Source organism: Stegodyphus dumicola, chromosome 6, assembly GCF_044657685.1.
Source record: "Stegodyphus dumicola isolate Sdum_Otavi_A_Nest chromosome 6, ASM4465768v1".
Lineage (NCBI taxonomy): Eukaryota > Metazoa > Arthropoda > Arachnida > Araneae > Eresidae > Stegodyphus > Stegodyphus dumicola.
Genome location: NC_140773.1, coordinates 175,268,551 through 175,287,976, shown reverse-complemented (window position 1 = coordinate 175,287,976; position 19,426 = coordinate 175,268,551). Strand labels below are relative to the sequence as shown.

The window sequence follows — 19,426 nt, the reverse complement described above, 5'->3', positions numbered from 1 at the left end:
ATCACACTTGCCTGACAATGGTCAGCACAAGCCCACGACATTCATTGTGGCAAGGAATCAAACGCGTCTGTCGTTGGCATGAGCCTTGAGCATCATATAGTTGACAGCCTGACTCAGTTCCGCCTCGAATTTTGAAGAAGAGCAACCCGGGGAAACGGGTCCGAGGGTCTCCCATCCCTCTTCCCCTACCATCAATTTCGCGAGAGGACTTTCGGCTCGTCACATATTTAGAATGCTCCCATGCTGCACAGACACTATACATTTACAAAATTACGTGCTTTCTCTGAGATTCGAACCTTTGGTAGGGGAGTCAGAGTCACTAACCATTATCCCGGCTGGGCGGCTATTATTACCTTAAAGTGAATCTATAGTTGTTGAATGAGTTTCTGCATTTTGAATCTCCAGTGCTTGTCTCTGAGTTATATTACTTCAGGTATCTGTGTGCACTGTAAATATATTAAGATTTGATAGATATAAGATATATGAAGTTAACATGTGCTTTAATATGCATTCATCTCGTTATCGATAGATAGTGTTCGAATAGACGAAAGATAGTGTTCGTTTGACATTTTCTTTAAATGAGATGTTTCTTACAGGCAGACAGTAATGCAAACAGATTTTGATCAAGACAGTATACACATAACACTTATACGGATAATAATAATTCGACAGGCAGTAATGCGAATAATTTTTAATTAATGTAAACAGACAGACAGATTAATGCCTTCTTTTCTCATATAAAGCAAATTGTTAAACACCTTAAGGTAATATCTCAATCCTCACCGCATGCCTTTATGGTATAATTGGATGCATGCCAGTCCAGTAATCGAGAGGTCCGGAGTTTAAATTTCGGTGAGAGAATTGCTGATTTTTCCTGTATCCTGTTCTGATAACTACCTGATCGCTATGCAGTAGCGTCCAAGTAAAATGACGTGAACAGTATTTCGTCATTATTTGCCGATTGGGACTCCAACCTTTCCAGTGACCTTTTAAGTGCAGGAGACTATAAGGAATTTTCTCCACCTTCACCGCGTGCCTTCCTGGTTTAATTGAAAGCCCGTTCGGCTAGAAATTGAGAGATCCGAAATTCGAATCCGGGTGGGAAAATTGCTGCTTTTTCATGTTTCCTGATTTGTTAAATACTTATCGGTTTGACTACTGAGGTTATCGCTCATTTAATTTTCCTACACTACGAAAGAATAATTATCCTTATTGCACTTTAGCTTGAAGCCCAGAACTCTCATGAATGTAAACAACAGTAAAACTAAACTTTCAGTTTATTTGCACAACGACTTGCAGAGGCAGTTAAAAATATTTTAAAAAAAACTTATTCAACGCTCTTCATGGAGTCTGAGTGCAAAACGTATGCTTAAATACAAAAAGCACAATATCTTTCAACTCGGCTTCTAATTATGTGCGACATCTAAAACTAGCAATTGTTAAAAATCACTCGACGAAGCCATTTTGGATAAGCGTTTCACAAGAGTGCAGCACTGCTAGTGTGTTGCCAAGCTCTCTTACTCAAACTACATTTTTGCTGTTTATTTAAATACCGCCTAATTTGCATTCTTGTGAGGCTAATGAAAGAAAAAGACGTAGCAGGACATAATTAAAATAAAGCTTACAAGTTTCATGAAAGAGATATAGTTTATTTCAAATAATATATTATGCGATATTTTACGTTAAAGAGGTGGTATATGTATGAATTCTCGAATTTCTTTAATATATTTCTTGTAAAAATTTCAAGCGAATAATTTTTTCCCGCTATTCATTTTTCATTTCGAAATTTTATGTTACGTTCAGCCTTTTTCTTTATTTTTATATTCCTTATATTTATTTATATTGTATTTCGAATACGTTTTTAAGAAAATATTTGTTCTTATCATAATTTCAATATGGTAAATATGCAATGAAATTTGTTAAGAAATACTAACAGTTGCTGAAGAGAAAAACAGATTTGTATAATAACACGTGAATGTTCTTGCATAGTGAGAATTAAATTAAATTTGACAGCTTTTCATGAATATGAAACGTTACGGAGAAAACTAATTCTTCAAATGCGAAATTTTCGGCTGGTTTTAAGCGAAGAAACATTCAAGGAATGTTTGAGACATCAACAATAATTAACGACTATGAAATTCGAGCACCCTTAGTTAGGTGCTTATGAAACATCCGTTAAAAGGGATGCTGTAGATTACTCATAAACTCAGACCTGTTAAAACACTGAATTAAGAACTTCAAAAGCGGAATGTAAAATATTAAGAATTTTTGCGTAACTTACATAGATATTTTTAAATGCCTTTTTAATACATTATTGTTATTCATTTGATCTGCCTATTAATAGACCGACTTATAAGACCACTGAAATCTGGTTCGAGTTTTGATGGACTGGTTAGCTGTATGGATGTTTTCCAGACTTTCCTATTATGTAAGGCAAATACTAGCCAATTAAACATCATTACTCCTATGTGCTTTGCCATATTTAGATAAGCAAAGAAATCCTGATTTTATTCCCCTACTGATGTTATTTGAAATTATATGTCCGTATATGAATCAGAGGGCTTATGAAAGAAAGTTGATCCCGATGAAGAAAGACTGCATAAAATCATCTTTTGAAATTCACGGGCCTTTTCATTTGTTCATTTGTGCCATATTAAAAGAGACAAATTTTACCAAATTTTAAATTAAATTTTATCAGCTTCATGATTTAAAACTATTCAGTTACTAGGTAAATTATGTTTTCGTCACGTGTTTGGATGTAATTCTGGATGGTGCTGTACTAGATATGCATTTTGCTTAATATATGACAGGTTTCCATAATTTTTTTTTATTTTAGTTTCTTTTCGACATTGAACAGTTTGGGAAAACCACAAATAGCCTGGATATTTACCACATAACTTTATTTTCTTAAGGAATAATTTCTTTGGACATAGTTTTTCCAGTGACGCAGTTTAGATTCCAGGAAGAGAAGATAGCCAAATTAAAGTTAGTAATTTTTAGTTTCATATATTTTTTTTATCTTAAACATCTCTTTAACATATTCTCTAAGTCAAATGATTATGCACCCTATTTGAGATAAGTATGGTGCATTCTTTTTAATAAATTGTCTTAATCTATTTGCTTTATTTCCTGCGCATATAAAGATTGATACAATTTCACAGGAGTAATTTATATTACATATTTTCATTTGAAATATTAAAGGAAAATGCATTTGCGGGCAATGCTTTAAATTTGGTGCAATGCAAATTTTTCTGGCCGTAATAGTATATACTGCTACTACTACTACTACCGGCCACCTAAAGAACGCCTTTTTAATAGATGTTTTGGATTCTTTCCGCGCTAAAATATTTTCTCTAGCAATAAAAACAATTTTCAGTGAAAGAATCTTTCCTAAAAATAAATATAAAAGTCGAGTTAAGGTAACTCTAGTTTAAAGTAAAAAATTTGTTTTTAGTGTGCTTAGAGATTGTAGAAGTAATTGCTTTTCAGGTGAATACTTTTATTTTTTATAAGATTGTGCGGTTTGCACACATTGTATTAAAAAGGTAATTTTGTATCTAAAAAACATAATTTTTAATTTCTCCTTTTGAAATATAAAAGAGAAAACTTGCTTCTTTTTTCTCCTAAACATTTTTTATCATTAAATAGCTTCACGCCTTTAAATGTGATGTTTATTTTGAAGTTCTTAGTATTTGATATATTTATGAGTTTTGACTTATTGGTTACATATTTTTCTTTCAAAACGCATGGAGTGTTTGTTCGTTTGAAACGTAACAACAAGCTTAGAAAATGAACTATTTTTATTTTTTTATTTGAATGAAGAATTTTTGTATAGAATTATTGAAGATACTTTAGAGAAGGTTTATAACTGGCAAAGGCAGGATTAGGAATCACATTGAACAAAACATATTTTGTTATACCAAATTAACGAACTAACGTATCCACGAGCATTTTTTCTTTAATTTTAATTTCACATTTTCTTTCTTTCTTTTCTTTTTTTTCCGCCATCGACCGAACATCTGGTCCACTGGGTAAGATGCTCATCAGCCGTTAGATTTTAATAACTTTATTTACAAAATGCAAAATTCTCATGGTTTTGCCGCATGTATCATACTTAATTTAAACAACCCAAACCACTTCTGTAGTAAATAGTTTAAATAGAATTTTTACAGTAGAACTTAAGAAGTTTTTACCGTATTCAATCTCTCTTAAGAAAACGGATCGTAACTGCAATAAAATAAATATTTCGTTGTCTGTTCATTTTATCTGTAATTACCGAAGTGTTTGAATGTAATTTGTAACATTATTGACTATGAATTTTAATCTTTTTCTCCTTATAACGGAAAGCTATCGTTATCATTGTTGTTGGTGGTGAAGAAATTTAAATATATATAAAGATTATTATCTCACCTCTTGCAAACAGAGCTTTTCTTGGAGAAGTAACGTTTATGGCCTATGATGAGGTAAAAGACTAAAGATAAGATTTCGACAAATGATTATATATTTTGATAATGACTAATATAAATAAGGTAACAATACTTTTTTTTCCAATAGCGGGCACTTGCCTATGTCGGCATCGGCCACTCCTAAGGCCAGATGTGGTGGTCTCTTTATCATGGAAGTATCTAATAGGTGGGCTACTTTTGCCTCCTATGAAGGGACATACAATTACATCCATGCCATCTCCAGGATTCGAATCCGGGCCCTTCGGTATCGCAGTCAGGCTTTCTTAACCACTATATCTTCTGGGCAGCAGGTTAACACTACATAAATGCTGCAAAACATTACCATAGCAGCTTTTCCTAGCAAAGAATAAGGCATACACTTGTGTACACTTTCACCTCTTGTCCTTCTAATATAATTCTCTTTTATGTTTTTTTTCTTCTGATTTCGATAATGAACTTCAAAGTTCAGCATATCCTAACTGATATTGTCATGTTGCTCGCAATAGTTTTCGTATATATCAGCATGCTTCGGCCGTTTTACAGATAGTTTTTAGCCAGTTTATTTAGACGTTTCTGTCGTGATTACTCAAAATCGTTAATTTCGGTAACAACTCTGTGCCAAATCTTGTTTCTGTTCCTACGAGTTCCCTGAGAAAATTCTTTTCACTTCATGTTTTTTTTCCCTTCTTCTGTTGAAGATTCCTGCTTTGATCTTTGCGACAGAAAGTTTAGAAAAAAAAAATGTTTTTAGGCATTAGAAAACAGCTAATTCTGTATCTGTAGTTTAAAAAAATTGCTTCATTAAGCTTAATGTGATGGGAATCGGTGCCATCAATTAATTCTGAAAATCAAAGGAAGTCTGCTTTTGGACATTGTTAACCCTTATAAACAATTGAGTCTGCTATGATAAATAGGATTTGATATTCTAGTTGATCAAGGAAAAAAATTGTAAAGAAATTTTGCAAAATCAGCTTTAAGCTATATTAAGGTACTGCGCATGCTCGCGCCATTGCTGTGTGTGTTTTCTTGAGCTCTGATTTTCAGCTTTATTTTGCGATAATTAATGTGTGTAAACTATTTATTGTGTATAATTTTATTTGTGCAAGTGCTCTGCTTTATATTTGTGCAATTTGTTTCAAGTTAAAAGAAGTATTGTTAATATTATGGCTCTTGCAAGATTTCGGTATAGTTAAGCCTAGCTTAACGATTTGTTTACTTCTTTGAGTAGTGCTACGAAGTAAAAGAATGCCAAGATGGACGAAGAAGACGATGATGTGTTTTATAGTGCGCTTAAATGTTGCTATGATAAACTTGAAACGGTTATTGAGTCAAAGTGTAATATGAACCAGAATATTCGTGAAGAGGCAAGGCATGCAATGTGTGAGTTAAAGTGTTTGATAACTAAGAATTTTGAACATATTAAGTCGTTGGGTTACCGTGAAGCTTGTAGGGAAAGTCTTAAAGACATTTTCGTAAAACCAACGTATGCTAGTGCTGTGCTGCCATCTCCTGTGGAGAATGCAAAACAAAATTCTTTGTGGTCTTGTCATTTCTTCGGAAAATCGTTCGTCAGAGGATATTAAGAAGATTCTTAAATTACAAATTAATCTTGTAGAGAAAAAAGTGGGTATTCTCAATCTAAAAAATATTGGAAATGGCAAGGTATTGATAGAATGGCCCTCTGAAAATGATTTAAAAAGGATACAAACTGAAATTCAAGTAAAATCACCGGAATTAACTACCTTTCCTTCCAAACGAAGGAATCCTACGATCTTAATAAAAAATGTCTCTAATGAGATAAGGGATGAGGATGTTCTCGATGTTTTAAAAAATTAAAATCCAGATGTTATCGCCTCTGAAAATAAATGGAGTGAATCTCAAATTCGATTTACGTTAAGGAAATTTCAAAATACGAGACATTTAGTTGTTGAGGTGCATCCAGACATGCGTAGAGGTATTTTACAGGAATGTAGACTAAAAGTTTCTTGGAGCATCTGTACTGTGGATGATTTTGTCGTGATTAATCGGTGTTTTAATTGTTTAGGATATAATCACCGTGCTGAACATTGTAAAAATCTACGCGCTTGTTATTTCTGTGCACGAGAACATGAAAGTAAAAATTGCCCACATAAGAATTTGAAAGTCTGTATCAATTGCATTAGACGCAATCAAAAAATAAAAGATGAGAAAAAAATTAAATGTAAGCCTTTTTCTGAAAGTTGCTCTTGTCATGAATTTATAAGAAGTCAAAATATAGCAAGAACAAATTATGGATAATAGTCATAATTTTATTTTAAAATTTGTTCAAATTAATTTACATAGATGTAAGGCTGCTACTCAGCAACTTGTTTTGAATATGGAGGTAAACAATGTTTCTGTTGCTTTTATTCAAGAACCTTACTCTTATCATGGTCTTATGCCTGGCTTTCCGAGTTCCTTTAGGTTATACTATGATTTTAACTCAGAGGTCATAAAGGCTGCTATTGTTGTTCGAGCCGGATTTCTATCTACTTTTTTGGATTTGAGATTCTTGGATTATAATATGGTGACTCTTGATATTATTTTTAAAGATACTAAATATTTTCTATTTTCATACTACTTTGAGCCCTCCCGATGTATTGAATTTGATTTGCATAAAATAAGTCGGGTCTTCCAGGCTAAGGATCTTGCAAAGCTTATTTGGGGTATGGATTCCAATAGTAAGTCTGAATTGTGGTTTAGTCCCTACAGTGATGCTCGAGGAAACAAGCTTGGAGATTTTGTCAGCTCCTATAACTTATACGTGATCAATGAGGACTGTGGCCCTACCTTTTGTTCGGAACAGGGATCAAGCTATATAGATGTCACAATTATGGGAGCTGATTTGCTAACAAATGTTACCCGCTGGTGTCTCTCGGACTGTGAATCATTGTCAGATCATGCAATGATTGAATTCGACTTATCTGTTTCTGATGCTTCTTTAATTGCTGCCAGTAGAATTTTGTTTAATACAAAAAAAGCAATATTTTGAAAAATATTGTTCACAGTATATTGCTTTGATTATTAATGGTTTGGATTCTTGCTCAAGCACTGACTCACTTAATGTGATTGTAGATTTTATGACTTCAGTTATTTTTCGGGCATGTATTAAATCTATGCCTACTAGAAGGACTGGTAGGCGGAAAGTACCTTGGTGGTCATTGGAAATTTCCATTATGAGAAAGAGAGTCAACGCGGCTAGACGGAGGTTCCAGAGGACTACTAGCAATGATATAAGGGACTTGTATAAGCGGAAATACCTTGATTTAAGGAAAAAATACAATGAAATGCTTATTGAGGCCAAATTAGAGTTGAGGAAGTTTCTTTCCGATATCAATAATGAGAATGTGTGGAAAAAAATTTACACTTATGGTATTAAAGAAAATTTTATGAGGAAGATTGAGATCTCGGGCCTTCGGCTTTCAAGCGGTAACTTTACGTCTTACTTGGAGGAAACTATCGATGCTATTCTTGATAAATCTTTTCCTCCTGATTGTGTGAGACTTGATAATGACTTTCATACTCAGTGGCGCTCATCTGCTCGCAGTAATTATGCGTCTCAGATTGATCCTCCTTTTTCGCAGGCCGAGGTTGATGATGTAATTCGTAATTTAGGGCTTGGCAGGTCTCCTGGCCCGGACTCTATTCCCAATGAAACCATAAGATACTTCCATCGGCTTTTTCCTGCAGTTTTTCATAGATTATTTAATATATGTTTGAATCTTGGTGCTTTTCCACGAACTTGGAAGAACGCCCTCGTTATTGTGATACCCAAGAAACAAAATTTTACTGTTCAACATGTGAATAATCTTAGGTGTATCTGTCTTCTTTCTTCTTTAGGTAAATGTTTTGAAAAACTAATTACTAACAGAATTACTTGGCATCTACATAAAGAAAATATTCTTAGTGCTGACCAATATGGTTTCATTGCTCAAAAATGTGCTGAGGATGCACTTCTGCGTCTTAGCAACATTGTACAGAGGGGTAAGATGAGAGGTTTGTACACTATTTTAATTTTTCTTGATATTGAAGGAGCTTTTGATAATGCATGGTGGCCTGCTATTCTTAATTTACTAAAAGAAATGAAGATACCTCAAAATGTGTTTAATGTTGTTTCTGATTTGCTGAAAGACAAGACGGTCGAGATTTCTTTGGGTGGCACCTCAAGTGTTCGTCGACCTCAAAGAGGATGTCCACAAGGTTCTGTTTCCGGTCCCAAGCTTTGGATTATTATTATGAATGATCTCTTACAGAAACTTTCTGATCTCTTCAGTTGTGAAGTCATTGCCTTTGCAGATGATTTGTTGATTTGTATTCAAGGAAAAGAAATGCAAAAAGCTTTTCGTCTCACCCAAGATGTTATAGATTTCATTTATCATTAGAATAGATTTTAAGTTAATAGATTTTAAGTTAAAGTTTAACCATGCAAAATCCAAGACCATGTTTATTGATAGAAAAAATACTACTTATGAAGGATATCAATTGCTTTTAAATGACAATCCCCTTGAGACGGTGAATGAAATTAAATATATAGGTGTTTTGTTGAACAGCAAATTTAACTGGAAAAAGCATATTTCCTACATTTCTAATACATGTGAGAGACTTCAGCGTGGGCTGAATCGAATTGCTTGTAATAGTTTTGGTGTTAAATCGAATGTTAACGCAATTATTTATAAACAAGGCATTGTACCCCTTATTTCATATGGATGTAGAGCTTGGGGATTGTCTTTAAAAAAGAAAATTAACTCTAAATGCCTGCTTCGAGTTCAAAGACGAATTTTGCTGCGAGTTATAAGCGGTTACCGAACTATTAGTTACAATGCTGTTTTCTCTCTTGCCGGATTTCCACCACTGGATTTGTTTATTCTGACCTTTATAGATTACAAGAATAGTCTTGCAAATTACTCCAATTCTCACTTTGACCGTTTATTGCCCTTGTCTGTTCTACCACATCCTTCTGTAAGACAACCAGTACAGATTCTGAATAGTACGGACACTGATGTAAATTCATTCTCATTTGTGCTGTATACGGATGGTAGTAGGATTGATGATAAAGTTGTTTTTGCTTATGTTATTTTTGAAGATGATATTGAAATTGAGTGTCACCAATTTCGCATTAGAAATGAATGTACTGTATATATTTCTGAGCTTCTGTGTATTAATTTTGCAATCAAGTGGATAATTAGCCAGAATGGAAGTGGTTCCAGCTACTTAATCTGTACGGATTCACTCTCTTCCCTGGAATCTCTTAAAAATACCTTTTTATGTAATGATATTATTGTCAATATACAGCAGTCTCTCGGAGATCTGGAGAAGAGGGGTATTTTAGTGTTTTTTACATTTGTCCGTGGTCATTCGGGTAATTATGGAAACGAGAGAGCTGATTGGCTTGCTAAGAATGCAACTAAAAATGATATTAACGTTGATGTAAATATTTCAAAATCTTATTTAAAAAAAACATTCAAAGCTAAAATGATTGAGCGGTAGAACTGTGATTATATCTCTTCTGATAAGGGATCTGTTACAAAAACATTCTTCCCAACTATTTTTGAAAGACTGAAAAGTAAAGACTTGTTGCTCAATTTTAAAGTTACGCAATTTTTGTCTGGACATGGTAAGTTTAAAGTTTATCTTGAACGATTTAAGCTGACATCTTCCAATTTGTGTAATTGCAGTCTTAGCGTTCAGCAAAGTGTTTTCCACCTGCTTTTTGATTGCCCACTGCTTGATAAAGCAAGAAATCTTTTGAAATGTAGATTGAAATTCATTGGAATTCATTGGCCGCCGAAATGTTTTGATTTTGTATCCTCGACTGCGGCCTACCGAGCTTTCAAAGATTTTGTTGACTTTTATTTTAAACACTGTTAATGATTTCTTTATATATTTTTATACTTTTGTATTCACTTGTGTTGTTTTTTTTTCCTTGTTATGATTTCATTGTATTGTTGAAAACTGATGATATTACTTACCATTCTGCCTTTTTTACTTACGATTTGTAAGTCTCGTGTGATACTTTGTGGTGCACGAGGATTTCTTTTTCTTTAAATAAAATAAAAAAAAAAAAAAAAAAATCTGAAATGTTTCAGATTTTAAATTACGTCCAAAGGGGCGTTTTTTAACATTTTGTGTGTTACCTTTTTTTATTAAATATCATGTTCCTCGCACTTAAACCATAAGATCCAGTGCAACAGCAATATCACAAAATAGTTTTAAAACGAGCATATCTTTAGAATTTACGATACAGAGACTCACGCGCTGGAGATAAAAATGTTTTTTCTGCACAACGTTGCCATTGCTCGCTTTGAAATCCTTGAGTTTGTTAATCAAAAATTCGTCAAAGTTTTAAAAAATAGGAAATCGATCATAAAACAAATTTCAAATTTCAAATTTGGTCTTCCACATGCTCATATTCGTTGAAGGATTACGTTATTCAAAATTCGATGACTCTATGTACCGTTAATTTATGACAATGTGAGAAATATACATACATTTACGCGGATTTTCATTATTTAATTTCTTCAAATATAATGCAGGACTCTAACATTTTATGGCAACAGTTTGAAAAGTGAACCGACATTTATCCGTCCGACGCAAAATGCCAAAATGAAACTAATAGTCCTTCGGGATTCAAATCCCTTTGGACTAAAAAAAAAAAAGCTATATTAAGTCTGGCAGCATTTCGAAGTCTCTAGTGCTTTCCGAGTCATTAGTCAAAGCTTGTAACTAGATATTGACACTGTAGAGTCATTAGGTTTATGTTTTGAATCAGGAGACATGAAAAATGCGCCGTGCCCTCGCCGGGACTCGAACCCTGGACCTCTCGAATACGCGTCGAGTATGCTTCCAATTGCACCACGAAGGCATGCGTAAAGGAGGGAGAAAATGCCTTGTAACACAACTGTCGTCTTGTTTGAGGCGTATTGAATGTACTAATGGTAGAGATGGCTATTTACTTCCAACGCGACACAGCCTGGAACTTCTAAAAGCTGCCAATGAAAAACTGACTTGCCTTCCTGCCCCAGACGATTTCGATAGGAACTAACGTATAATTAAAATTGTGAAAGAAGCAAATTCAGTTAAGCATTACATGCATTTCTTTCATCAGATACTCAAAACAAACTAAACTCTCATGGTGATAGTTTAGATTGTTATGAGTATCTGATGAAAAAAATGCATGTAATGAATATAAGATTGCATGAAAGAAGTGTATGTAGACCTGAAGACTTGAGAGTTTAGTTTGTTATGGGTATCTGATGAAGTGTAATCACGCATTTCATATTATTCAGAATCATCAGATACCTGAAATACTATGGTGTTGAGATATCGGATGGAGGGAAATTACAAAACCTCGTCTCATCTTAATGAAAGCAAAAACAAAATACAAAAGCCGAAATGACATTTTCTCATCCTGCTTAATCCTATATGTAAGTTGTTGGAAAATAATTCTTAATATATATAATAACAAATAGTATTACAAAATTCGTTTGTGAAATACCCTTTTCTCTATCTTTTCATTTACTAAGTCCTCAAACACTGTATAAAGGTTTTCTAATGTCCTCAGAAACTAATCATATTATTTTACATTTCACAAGTTGTTTTGTTTTCAAGTCATACCCTCTTCATAAGGCTTTCACAGTTTACCCGCATCTGGAACTTATAGCGAGAAGTTAGTATTATGAAGAAGGTATTTTGATTTGTGTGACCTTTTTTATGACTTTTTCCTATGATTTACATTGCGCAACGGTTTCAGTCTAACAACTATTTCTATTTCTCACTTTTACTTGGCGAGCGTACTGTGATACGGAAGAAAGAAAGATAATTGTGAGAATTAACATTTTTCGAAATCTTAAGATCTGCTTTGAGTATAAATCTGAAATTTGTCTTAACTTTAAGCTTATTTATATAACATTTCACTAATTTATTTTAAAATATAAAGAATAGTATAATTTTGTTTTATTATGGTTTAAGAATTCTGTGGAAACAATAAAAATTAACAAATAAATATTATTAATATAATCTGACAAAATACAATACAAACATAATGAAGATACTGCGAAGTTCAGTTTTATTTTTCCCAGAAGAAGAGTGAATAAAGCAGCTGAATATTCTTAATAAGAATTGAGTTTAAAATCCCAGTAAATGGGCCGGGTGAATGAATAATTTCGCGAATTTTTCCATATATGACGTGAATGTTTACCTTCGAAGGGCCTCTGCGAAAGCATCCTTTCCTTTGAACAGAAACTACTTAAATGGTTTGCTATAATTAAGCAAACAGCTCTAGCCCCATGCAATAAAGGCAATATTATTATAAAATTAGTCACTTGATTGATTATTTTAGTTTGTAGAGTCTCACTTGTTTTACTAACATACACTAAGTCAAGACTCCTAACTAAGAGTCATCGACTTAAGTCATGGAAACTATAACAAAGATGTGCTAAGGATGTAAAAGACCCTTTTATTAAGAACTCAGTAAGCTAAACTGAAGGCACTGCCGGTGCTAACAGATCATCTAGCATTTATGGGTAAACTCAAATGTAGTATTTTAAATTGAAACTAAATCTATGTGTTTAGTAACCAAAGGCTACACACAGAGATATTTAAAGACCCAAGTTGACTCTTAATCTGCAACGGCGTGACACACTCTGGAAAAATAAAGAAACGCCTTAAACAAGAATGCTTATCGTAGAATAACGATTAGTATCTTGGCCTTCAGCAGGCAGAACGCGCTTTGACTAGAACAATCTCCATTCCTCACTTAAATACACGCGAGCTAATTTGCATTTCAGCAGTAAAACGGAAAGAGAGAAGTGATAGCGCGGATTCGTAACATAAAATAACTAGTTAATTAACATAAATACCTTACAAGTTTTCTAGTACATTATGTTAACCTTCAGGAAATGTACTACAGTCTACAAAGTAACCAAGTTGCAGTTCTTTTTTATCATTCGGTGTCCACTGAATAACCGTTTTCATTCCTTCCATAACCTTTCTTGTCTGCAAAACACCTTTTGTGTTGGGTCTCGACATGTATTTTTCTCTAAGAATACTTTATGATTTGCAGTGTTTTAAGTAAAATAACAGACGTACGTTTTTTATGTAATTTTAAGGTTATTAATAACTTGAAATGATATATAATATTATTGAAAAATTTTTATAATCAAGAGTATATGTATCTCCAGTGCATACAATTTATCATATATTATAATAATCTGGAAAATCCCTAACATTTCTTTAACTACATATGGCATTAGAAAATATTTCTATGAGTACAACAAAGCTGTAAATATTTATATCAATTGCATATATTATAACAGAAGTGCATTTTGAATTAAATAAATTAGGAAAATTTTTAAGGATGCAAAATTTAGATTATGAGGAAACTCACTTAATGCTCATTCTTCTCTGATGTTGTTAGACAGGTATAATTCGAAGGAACTTAAAGTCCTAATATTATATCGAACAACAATACCCGAGAAACTTCTTATTTGCCAGGCCATGTGGAAAACAAGTTCTTATATTTCACTCAGTGGAAACGTTCCGTCTTATGTTCATGCAAATGAATAATAAATATAGCAGTGAGTTTATATTATAATGATTAAGCACTGATTTTAAATCAGTACTGAGTCTGTGATAATTAATTAATTTGAATATTAGTATTCAAAAACTTTCATACGTTTATTATTTGCCCAAATTTCATTGCAATAAGAATTAAAAATTTGAAATGATGCGAGACTAAAGTATTCTGTCGCGAAGTTCCAAAACGACTAAATGTCATTGAAGAAGTAGTTCGGCTGATTGGTTCAACTAGAGGACTGCCCCAAGCATTTAATTTTAAAAAATGGAATCTCGGCGACGCGCAATTATTTCTTTGTTTAGGATCCCTAGGATAAAACAAGCCATTACTGTTGCATTATTTGTTTTGGTTCTTCGCATTTATTTTGTTCTTCAAAAACCCAACTTCGTTCTTGTAGTTTATTTTTCTTTTTTTCATTTGGTCATTTTCCAGTCAATGAACGCAAACAGCGATTCTGCCATAAACAACTGATTCACCGCAATGTTTTTCTAGAATTTATTTAAAGAAATAGCGGCTTTTTAAACTGCATTGGCGGATAACGGTTCCATGAACCGCTGTTCAGGAATATTCTGTTTGCAATGATTCATAGTATTTGATGGAAAAGCAATTCTGTTTTAGGGAATTCCACCCTCCCTTTGGGTTCGTTGATTTTCGCATTTTTTTTCATGTACGGGAGAGATAGTGAGAGGGAAGGAAAGAGAGCGGTGAGTTTCTCACTCCACTGAAACACAAATGATGCCTAGTCTGCCACTCCCCTCACATCTTTGTTTCCGAAAATAACTCCTCGTACATTTCCCTCCTCGTGGCGATGACTTCTTCTGGAGCAACACACAAAGGATACAGTGGCACGTTTGATGATCCCATTCTGTCAATCCTACTGGAAAAGGAAAAAAGTACTCCCTCGCCTCTTTCGAAACAGCATAAATTTTATATACGCAAATATATTTATAGTAACTACGTCTGATGGTAACTTTGTGTAGGAAATTAAACATTGCAGATTCTAGATGTAATTTCTTTGCTGCTGAATTTTATGATTGAAATCATCTTTCATTGGGCTTCTTAAATTCCTTTTCTAGAATTACCTGTAATTTACATGTGCAAGAATTGCAACGGTCTGAGTTTTGCCAATAAGTCCGACAAATAAATAATCGTTAGGTTGAAAGCTGGTATATAACCTCGGGTTAAAACTGCATAACATGAGAACTGAAAGTTTATTAAGTCTGTTAAATTAATCTGGTTTAGTGATATAAAGCACGGCAAAACGTAAAAGCTTAGAAACAAGCTCTTAATGCAATGGATACCATTTTAGGTCCAGAACACTCAATATTAAATATAAAAGATTTTTATATTTAATAAGAATCATGTGCCTGATTTACATGTGAAAGGAGAAATAAGAAACTGTTTCAAACTAAAAATATTTTTCTAAGAAAATTATTAACATTTTAATTAAGGTCAGCAACTTTTCCCGGATTGAAATATTTTTGTTCTAGATAGTCTGATGACGTCTTCTACAGTACTTCTCTTCTTCCCAGGGTAATTTATGACTGATGAAGAATGTAATTTAAATTTAACAAGAACGCATCTTAGGTTGGCGTAGGTGAGTCTAATGTTGCTTCCTTGTCTGATTTTCATGTTTTATATTGATACATATATCCTACAGTTTGATAAAGAATAATCAAATAAACAATAAATTTTAGGTTTTGCCAGTTTAACAAAAGAATGAATTATATTTCAAAGCCTTTTAAATAGCATCTGCACAGTAGTTAATAGAAAGCATAACTACTTATCCAGCATAATTTAAATAATTTCATCCTGCAAAATTTAAGTCAAAATTCACATCCTACAGTGAAGATAAAATATTTCTATAAATACAACAAAGCTGTAAATATTTATATCAGTTGGATATATTACAACATATATGCATGTTGAATTAAATCAGAAATATTTTAATAATACAAAATTTAGATTAGAAGAAAATGCATTTAATGCTCATTCATCTCTGACGTTCTTAGGCAGCCATAATTTGAAAAATAAATTAAGGATTTTATAATATATCGAATGGGTAATTTGGCAGACCGTGTGGAAGACAAGCATATATCCAAGTAATAGAACAAGTGTAGAACGACAAGTATGGAAGTTTCCAATGAACGAAATATAGTAACAATATTTCACTCAGTGGGAACGCTCCATATAGATTAATAGTGAAGATTAGCAGAATTAATCATGCTTAAAGTCTTATATAACATGGGTATAAATTTCATCTGTTAAAGTTGCTTTAAGTTTGGTTTGAAAATAAGCCCATTTTCTATTAATTTTTAGTTGAAATTCGTGGTTTGGACTACTGTGTTGATTTTCCGCAGCAAACAGATGTTTAAGTTAGTTTATCCATCTCATATGTTTTGATAATGTGTTTTCACCAATGTTTTATTTTTCATATGGCATTTAATCAAACAAATTTATGTGCTCACATGTAGACACTGTCTTTTACTTTTGAAGACCTTCTTTTGTAAGCGCATATCCCTGGCGGTAAACGTTAAAGGTAACTTAAAAGACATATTACTGTAACTGCATTGAACTTGTAGAAGATTTGTATTTTGTTATGCTTGACATAGTTTTAACCTGTTCAGTGACGAGTTTTAACTCGGTAAGCACGAGTTAACTCGGGAGCGGCACTGAACGGGTTAAGATGTAGAATTACCTGTTTTGGGGAAGTATAAATTTAAATAAGCACACAGGAAATGTGATATAAAATGGGGTTGGGAAAATATTTGTTACGGTATTTTAGTAAAGGGCAAAAACGCTAATAACATACTTGATCACTTCTGACTGAAATGTAAGATTTTGCAGTGATTTTCCGTGCTGTGTATTATACGTCTAAGGAATTCCTGTGGTAACAAAATTTATTCACCTTTAATAGCGCCTGAAGAGCGCTGTGTGGGTGATAGGTAGGATAATGCAAGTGGGCGTCTTAGAGTATCCCTCACATGTTTTACCAGAATGGAATCCAAAGAATATGTAGACACTCCATCAGCTCGATTCCTTTGTCTCCACTATCATCGTGATACGAGATAGTGACGAGAATTATTGCCCATAAAGAGGAAATTAGTACCAGTTGCATAAAGGTCCTAAAAGATATAACATAAAGATCACGAATCCTATTGCTGTATGCTTTAGCATTTATAATTGCAATGGTAAAAATGTGTAGATTAGTGCTACGGCTATTCAAAAAGATTATCTCCTATGCCAGGATTAGCTTCATCTTTGTGGCCTTTCACGGATGTTTCTAAGTTTATTGCGAGTGTTTTGCTCCTTTCAAGTTTAACAAGTCTGGAATCACTCTCTAAACTAAAACGAGAATTTGGCTCCAGTCCGTGGTACTCCAATCATGATGATGTCTACACTAGTGCAACTGGGCGCATTTCTTAATTCGAGTTAGTGGGACACAAATCATGGGCTTCTTTGTATGCTGCCTTTTCGGATGGTGAAGTTCTTCTATTTGCAGCAAACTTTCTGGCAATCTCGTCTGACGTCATATGTCTATTTCTTTTAGCAATCGTTGCCAAATAACAGTCCTGAGAGTCTGTTATGACACACTTTTGACATTGAACGTGTTGTCTGTACCAATGTCTTTAAAATGTTTCCAGATCCTTGACATGACAGATTTGGCTACTTAAGACCTGTGCAGTGTCTATCCTGCTTCCATTTTCCCAATGGCACACCACTTCTTACAGTTCATCTAGTGCTTTATCATTGATATGTCTTACATTCCACAAACGCAAGTTTCATCCAACTATTCGCCAATTCTTGAATTAAAATTTGAGGTACCTTCTTACGCTCCTTTTCGCACGTGCCGAAAGAACTGGGACAAAAATGCGCATATTTTTATGTAAGGAAGGTGAATTCCATTGCACTACATGATAACGCTATAATAATATTAATTAACGTTGAAATAGTATCGCAGCAAATTGTGTTCGGGAATATGGCTTTGCTGTTTTGAACAGGTAGTTTTATGTATACGTTTTTGTGCTGTATGTATTTTAATTTCTGGCAAACTAATGTTAAACTATAAGGCTATCGTAACTGTTTAGCTGAAATTGTTTCAGAAGTTAAATTCAACTCTGAACACTGAAGTCAGACTCCATTTTCATTTTAATGTTATGATATTTTTTAAATATTTTTTGAAAATTTTGAAATTTTAATGGTGAATTCTTCGAGATGTTAGGTTCTAATTTGAAATTTTCAGACTGCATTTATTTGCACTTTTTCTAATTCATGGGATGCATTTCTGTGGTCTTACAACTGAAATATTTCATTTAAGTTAGCTGATTTGTGCAAGACTTTCTGGAATATTTTGAAACAGTAAATTTCTCTTGTAACACATGCACACACACAAAAACAAAAACACTTTCAAATCATCTTAAGAATAATTGATTCTGTTTTAATTATAATCAATAAAATAAATTTTTATCAAATTATTTTGAACCGACTGATAATTAATTTGTTTTTACTTCCATAATGCGTAGTGGAAACTTTAAAAATTACATTTTGGTAAATTATTTATGCAAGAGTGTGTATAAAATTACATTTAGGAATAAGTATACAATTTAGGCAAATCTGAAGTTTTAGTTTTTCATAACAACTAACGATTGAAAAAAACATTTCATTATCTGAATTCACCACGGATAATTTTAATTATACAGACACTGACTTTATTTACATCTTCATGCTTTAAATTTTATACTCCAAAGAAAGATGAGGAAATAATTCCTTTAGTTTTTTAAGGCTTTTGATTATTGCAGTTGAAATAATGAGTTTCATTGGCTTAAGTGCGACAAGCATAAACAGAAATAATCTACGTACTAAAAACAGTTATCACAATTGTCGGTGCAGGCTGTTTTAAAATGGCACAAAATGTATTATCTAATCAATTTATTGCTAGATCAAAAACATAAAAAATCCATTCATCAGCAATGGATTAGCTAATAATGAAATCAGCCTACATTCCTAAAATTTTTGTTCGACATGTGATATTGCTTTAAAAATCTTAATTATGTTTTGTGTATGGAACTTTTGTAAAAAGTCTTCTTAGAAGAAACATTTGGTGCCTTTTTACGATAAATTATGTTTCAGATATTATTAATTAGTGAAATTCTAACTAAGATTCTAAATAATGGCAACAAAGTAAAATTTATTTAGGAAAAACGGACTTCAATCATTAAAGCTTTAAAAGGGGTTAGCTTTTACAGATTTTTTTTTTAAAGCTTTTAGAGTTGAATACATTTTATCATCATTAAATACTGTAATCAAAGAAAACAAGCTAGCTACACTATATGCGATAAGTGTTTAATAGCCTTTTTTCCTTGCATTTTCTGTCATTTTCAATGTTCCT

General features: G+C 33.0%; 1 protein-coding gene and 1 non-coding gene across 7 annotated transcripts in view; one reads left to right on the top strand and one right to left on the bottom strand.

Moving 5' to 3' along the window:
* LOC118195800 (dual specificity tyrosine-phosphorylation-regulated kinase 4-like) overlaps positions 1-19,426 on the top strand; it is a 227,095-nt gene that overhangs the window by 28,668 nt on the left and 179,001 nt on the right. The window lies entirely within an intron of this gene.
* TRNAT-CGU (transfer RNA threonine (anticodon CGU)) lies at positions 11,253-11,325 on the bottom strand. The gene has a single exon. It is a non-coding gene; the product is annotated as a tRNA-Thr (tRNA).